The sequence below is a fragment of the Pelobates fuscus genome, chromosome 1 (assembly GCF_036172605.1).
Source record: "Pelobates fuscus isolate aPelFus1 chromosome 1, aPelFus1.pri, whole genome shotgun sequence".
In the NCBI taxonomy this organism is placed as follows: domain Eukaryota; kingdom Metazoa; phylum Chordata; class Amphibia; order Anura; family Pelobatidae; genus Pelobates; species Pelobates fuscus.
In genome coordinates, this window is record NC_086317.1 from 30299711 (window position 1) to 30307197 (window position 7487).

A 7487-nucleotide genomic window follows, 5' to 3' on the forward strand; every position below is an offset into this window, starting at 1 on the left:
TGGGGGGGGGGGGATATATATATTTTTTATTATTATTAATAAAAAAAATATATATTTTAATTTAAATTAAAAATACATTCCCACACAGCACCCAGACAAACACAGCACCCAGACACACACAGCACCCCCAGACACACACAGGACCCCCAGACACACAAAGCACCCCCAGACACACACAGCACCCCCAGACACACACAGCACCCCCAGACACACACAGCACCCCCAGACACACACAGTACCCCCGACACACACAGCACCTAAACACACACAGCACCCTCAGACACACACAGCACCCTCAGACACACACAGCAACCCCAGACGCGCACACAGCACCCATACGCACACAGCACACCCAGACGCACACAGCACACCCAGACGCACACAGCACCCCCGAGACGCACACAGCACCCCCGAGACGCACACAGCACCCCCAGACGCACACAGCGCCCCCAGACACACACAGCGCACCCTCAGACACACAGCACCCTCGCTCACACACACAGCACACTCCCACACACACACACATATATATATATATATATATATATATATATATATATATATTAAATAACCCTCAGTGAGTTAACAAAGAAAATTAGAAACATAGAATGTGACTCGCAGAGTATGCCTGCAAAAGATTTACTTGATATGTTTTACGGTTCAGATTCCAAGTCACATATTGGTTCCCATTATACTCAATGGGCATTCCATTGTATCATTTACCTGTCATTCCATAGAAAATAGCTATAATCCCAGTTACTTTTCATTTTACAATCTACTGCTGTACTTGGGGAACACCTGTGGTAAAGATGAATTTGCTACATTACACAGATTTACCTGCAAATGAGTTTGTGTTGCCTCCCATTATAGTCTATGGGCATTCTCTTTAGTCATTCACCATTGTCATTCCATAGAAAACAATGATAATCCCACGTAATCTCAATTTCAAAAATTGCCACTGATCTCGCAGAGTATGCCTGCAAAAGATTTACTTGATATGTTTCACGGTTCAGATTCCAAGTCACATATTGCTTCCCATTATAGTCTATGGGCATTCCATTGTATCATTTAACTGTCATTCCATAGAAAAGAGCTATAATCCCAGTTACTTTTTTTTTTTTTTTTAATTCTTTATTTTATTTGTGCATAATAAGAAGAACATACGTTTGCACTGCCACGACAGCTGGTGCATACAGATTCGTAAACATATTATAACATTGGTATGGCATCAATAACATAGCACATGTTTTATTTTTAAAAGTCAGATTATGTAACAAGTCGAGCGTTGGTCATGCTTATACAGTTCGAGCTACTGCACGTTTTTAAATCAAGAGATAATCTAGTAATGATTTTTAGTAGTATGTGACCTTTAGTTTAACAAAACTTTGTGTAAACATGTGTGTAGATCAAGCATTGAAACTTATATAACATATGCAGTGTGACTAGTTGCTGATATTCAGTTATACAAAGGGTTGGCACTCTGTCTAAACAACTTAGTTAAGTAGGCTCAGACAATTTAAGAACATTATTAAAGTTAATAACATGAGCTTAGCAATGAGGGTAAAATAAACAGTGTAAATGGTGTCAAAAACGATTTAAGATTAAACGCCCCCGTGCATTTGTCATTAGTACCAGTTGCTCTGTGCCATATAGCTAACAGGTGAGATTATCAATGGAGTTGAATGGCTAACACGATGTAGGTTTGATGTGGATTAATTTAGAAATAAACAAATATGTTTAAATGTCTATCTGTTCCTGTCCAAATCTGAGATGATTAAATTGCGTATACGCAGAAGTAAGCTCACACTGACACATGGAGTTCAGGTTAAAAGCACTTCAGAAAATTTAATACAATCTGGTTGGAAAACAGTTGTGCAGATCTTTTTAAAAGCAAAATGACATCATCATTGAATATCAGATAATGACTAATAAACATCATTGATTGGATTAAACATTATGTGACTAACTTCGTGTCCACCCACCAATATTATTAATTGGCTCAGGGGTTTGAGTGACCAGCTAGGTGTCCTCCCACCGGGAGGTGGTATTGTTCTGGGCAAGGGTGTGGACAGAAGGCTCAGGCGCCATCTTTCCCAGCATGAGGTTTACTCGGTGGAAAGGGGGGCTTGAGCGTCATTTTACACAGTCAGTGATATCAGGCCTCATGTCCAGGTGCAAGGTCTCTTATGAATAGAACATTTCATTACTACTGTGTTCTCGTGGCCTTCAAACTATACTATCTTACAAGTCCTAAGGAGTAGCCGGCACCTCCTGGTACTTGTCCTTGTAGGAAACACGGTCTTTGTCTACTGTATTAATTGGGTTGGGAAATTCAGTCACGTAAGGTAGTTTTAAAATGAACAAGTTAAGTCATGAGGACAAAATGGAGAATTTGAAGAAGTCAGGTTAGGAGGACAAAATGGAGGATTGTCACAATATAAGGTTAAAATGGAGTTAGTACAATAATTCACTACAAGTACAATAATAATTTTTAATAATTCCACATCAGGTTGATTGCAGGCCTATTCAGTGTGAATGTGTCAGCCAATCAGCATGTTGTGTGTGATATGTGGCTAGGTACACGTGATTCTCTATCACTAGGCGCCTAAATAAGGCAGGGACTATACAAATAATAATATTTTCACTTGTACACATTTTTATAAGTAATACTCAAAAATGGTTAACATTAACTTCATATTTGACTGTGGATAAACCCACTGCAGAGGTAGATTAGTCAAACAGTGGTTTTGAGAAAACATGCACATTTTTAAGGGTAAAGTTGATATGTCTATGCAATAACAATCAGGTTAAGAGTAGATTTGTCTGCAGCTTCCTGACCACTTTGGTACTGAAAACTATACATATAAGAGTAAACAATTGTATGCATATGGATAGTTAGGGCAAGATAGATCATGTTAATTCTAAGGTTTGTATCGCATTACAAGAAACATCCTAGAGGAGTGCCAGGGAACACATTTAGGCTAAGCCATAGAGAAATTATAAGGCAAAAACATCTGTGCTAAGCTAATAGTTAGTGGGTCGGCATAATTAGGGCAGTTAATGTAGTTAGGCAAGTTTAGTAGAGTGAGAGTATTCAAATTGACATACTGACTACATGTAAATTGTAAGGTACAGGCTTATTCAAGGTTTATCTGTTGCATATGTCTGTGACAAAAGTAACGATGAAAGTAACGATTAATGCCAAGGGCGAAGCAAAATAATAATCATAACCATATCTTCGTGCAAGAGGGGTCCGGCAGATCAGGTAGCTCCGGCGTGACTCGTGCGGCAGAAGGTAAGTCCGCGCTCAGCCTACTCCCGACAGCGGGAAGCGTGGAGAACCCGGAGGGTGGTAATCGGCACGTGTGCCTGCTAACTGGTACCCGGGTGGTCTGATGGTAAGTCCACTCACCGGGGTCGACAGTGCCCGCTCGCTTGGTGCCAGCCTCTGGTGCGGTGAATGTCGCTTTACGCGCCTCCATGTTGAGGCCTTCTTCATTGCCGCTGGCTGCTTCTGCATAGGGTGGTTCTGACCTCTTGCAGGTAAGCTCTTTCTGTTAGGTTGGTGGGAGGTCGGGCTACTGTGCGTCCGCTGGTGTACTTGTCGGCTCCCTGGGGCTTTTGGCGTGCTCCTGTTGCCATGCTTGGGTATAGGGCTGTGTCTTGGGGCCTGTCCGGGTGTCCCACTCCTCCGCGGGTGAGGGCAGGCGTGTGCGCCCAGTTTGTGTGCCTGCCACGCCGGCATTCGATGTCGGTGCAGCCGGGCGGCCGCCTGGAAGGCTATATATGGGTGCTCGTAGCGGCGTCTGCGCATGGTTGGCCTAACCCATGAGGCCACTAGTTTTGCTGCTCGCTGGTAGGTCACCCCCCTGTCCACCAGTGTTGTGCAGAAACTCAGGTACAGCCGGTCAAGGGCCTCCAGGGGCTGGGATGGGGTACGGCTGGCCGCTGTCTTTTTTCTTGGTCCTTGCTGGGCGGCCATTTTGGCTGGGCCTCAGGTGCCTCGTGTGTTTGCGAGGTGTGTGGTCGGTTCAGCTCGTTCACCGTGTTAGCGTGCTTGGATCAGGTATCGGTTGTGTCAGTCGCTTGGATGTGCCGGGATATCCCTCACCGGCCAGGGGGGGTTAACGGGGTCATGAGGGTCGCAGTGTTTTCCCGCTGTGCCGCTGGCGCGGAGGTCGGCCGCCTCTCCCGCGCCTGCATACGTTGGTAGGCCGCAACCCTATATCTGCTTCAGGTCGCTTCTCTGAGTTCGGCGATCCGGCTAAGTGAGCCTCGGGGATCACACCACTACTCTGCTGCTTCTTTGTGGAAGGTTCGGTGTGGTATTTTTAGGTATTTGTCGCTTATTTGCCGGTTCTTTCACGGAGCTCTGGTTTGGTGCGACCAGTCTGCTCGGCAGTCAGACCCCGCCCCCATCCCAGTTACTTTTAATTTTACAATCTACTGCTGTACTTGGGGAACACCTGTGCTAAAGATGAATTTGCTACATTACACAGATTTACCTGCAAATGAGTTTATGTGTTGCCTCCCATTATAGTCTATGGGCATTCTCTTTAGTCATTCACCATTGTCATTCCATAGAAAACAATGATAATCCCACTTAATCTCAATTTCAAAAATTGCCACTGAACTCGCAGAGTATGCCTGCAAAAGATTTACTTGATATGTTTCACGGTTCAGATTCCAAGTCACATATTGCTTCCCATTATAGTCTATGGGCATTCCATTGTATCATTTACCTGTCATTCCATAGAAAAGAGCTATAATCCCAGTTACTTTTAATTTTACAATCTACTGCTGTACTTGGGGAACACCTGTGGTAAAGATGAATTTGCTACATTACACAGATTTACCTGCAAATGAGTTTATATGTTGCCTCCCATTATAGTCTATGGGCATTCTCTTTAGTCATTCACCATTGTCATTCCATAGAAAACAATGATAATCCCACTTAATCTCAATTTCAAAAATTGACACTGAATCTGGAGAGTATTGTGGCAAAAGATTTATTTCATATGTGTAATAGTTTTGTCTCTAATTGAAATCTTTTGTTTCCATTATTCTCTATGGGCATTCCTTTTGTGTCCATTATTCTCTATGGGCATTCCACTGCCTTGTTAAAGTCTATGGGCATTCCAATCTGTCATTCCTTTTAGTACCATACACAGACAGCCCGAAACCATCACAAACACAAGCAGTCCCCATCACACATTGACAGCACAAAATGATCACACAAATTCTCATCACATACAGCCAGCCCAATGCCAACACACAGTTTCCATCACATGTACACAGCTAAATAACATCACACTATCGCACACAGACAATATAATACATCACATGCAGCCAAATATATCACACACAAACTGCAGCCATTACACTGAGAAATCCCAATATGCAGTCCCCATTACACCTTGACACCCCAATACATCACATGCAGTCCCCACTATACTCAGACACCCCAATACATCACATGCAGTCCCCATTGTACTCAGACACCCCAATACATCACATGCAGTCCCCACTATACTCAGGCACCCCAATACATCACATGCAGTCCCCATTGTACTCAGACACCCCAATACATCACATGCAGTCCCCATTGTACTCAGACACCCCAATACATCACATGCAGTCCCCATTACACCTTGACACCCCAATACATCACATGCAGTCCCCATTGTACTCAGACACCCCAATACATCACATGCAGTCCCCACTATACTCAGGCACCCCAATACATCACATGCAGTCCCCACTATACTCAGACACCCCAATACATCACATGCAGTCCCCACTATACTCAGACACCCCAATACATCACATGCAGTCCCCACTATACTCAGACACCCCAATACATCACATGCAGTACCCACTATACTCAGACACCCCAATACATCACATGCAGTCCCCACTATACTCAGGCACCCCAATACATCACATGCAGTCCCCACTATACTCAGGCACCCCAATACATCACATGCAGTCCCCACTATACTCAGACACCCCAATACATCACATGCAGTACCCACTATACTCAGACACCCCAATACATCACATGCAGTCCCCACTATACTCAGACACCCCAATACATCACATGCAGTCCCCACTATACTCAGGCACCCCAATACATCACATGCAGTCCCCACTATAGTCAGACACCCCAATACATCACATGCAGTCCCCACTATACTCAGGCACCCCAATACATCACATGCAGTCCCCACTATACTCAGACACCCCAATACATCACATGCAGTACCCACTATACTCAGACACCCCAATACATCACATGCAGTCCCCACTATACTCAGGCACCCCAATACATCACATGCAGTCCCCACTATACACCAGTAAAGACTCCTGTTTGTAATAGGGTGCAGGGCCGAACTACCCTGGGGCTGCTGTGGGATGTGGCCATTAAGAATTTGGCAGTGGCGGGATGCAGATACGGCCGTGAGAGAGTAAGAGAGTACTCTCTCGGCCAATGTGATGCCGCCTTTGTTGCCGCCGGAAATCTCACATCTGGCATCTTTTTCCTTATGCATGGTGCTTTTATATATTGGCTTTTATATACTGCACCATTGGGTCTCCTTGTTTTTGTCTTGCATATAAGCGGGACGGTTGGACCTCTTGGGACTACACCCCAAAACAGGAACCTTATAAAGATACTTACTTCTGAGTGAGACCTCAATATTATCGGACTTTACCTTCAGTTACTTCATCAGAACTTTAGTCCCACCATATCAGTGAGACCAACTCCGTTATATTGCCCTCCCTATTCAGACAAACTATTGTAACCGCTGCCTGTTGTAAACGTATTCTGTATATTTCTCGTCATAAGTACTTGTACTTAAACCTGTTTAACAAAGCTGTTTATATTGTGGTAAAATAATATATATGAAAAACATGTTCCATTTCTAACACCTTGTCAATTTGCAATTTCTCTTAAAGACAAAGTACACAGTTTAAGAAATACAAGATTTCATTCTAAAACTTGTAATATTTGCATTTGCCCATAACACTATTGTACCTTTTAACTATTGGCGCAGCCCTTTTCCTGTATTTCTTTGTGTTACATGTTCTCTCCTCAGAGGGTTTGAGGGTTACCTTCTGTTGGGCCACTGTCTACCTTACTTCGATTTTATTAGCGCTGACCCTTCTCTTATTTTTCTATGATTGCAATATGGTGACCAACATTCCTCTGGCACATCACCATCCTCACACAAGTCTAAACATGGTGTAAATATGTATTTATGATTTGAGGTTGATAACACAGATTATTATTGGCATCGTATATGGAGCTTTGCTATTTCATGAGTTGCAGTGATTGCATATCGCACGCAGGGCTTTGAGTGACTGCTAGAAACCTCAGAAACTTTAAATTCTTTTTTATAATTTAATTTTTTATGGGACAGAGAGGATTAGGAAGCAAAATATAATGCTGCATATGTTTCTTTCATTTCCCTTTACATGGTGGAGAA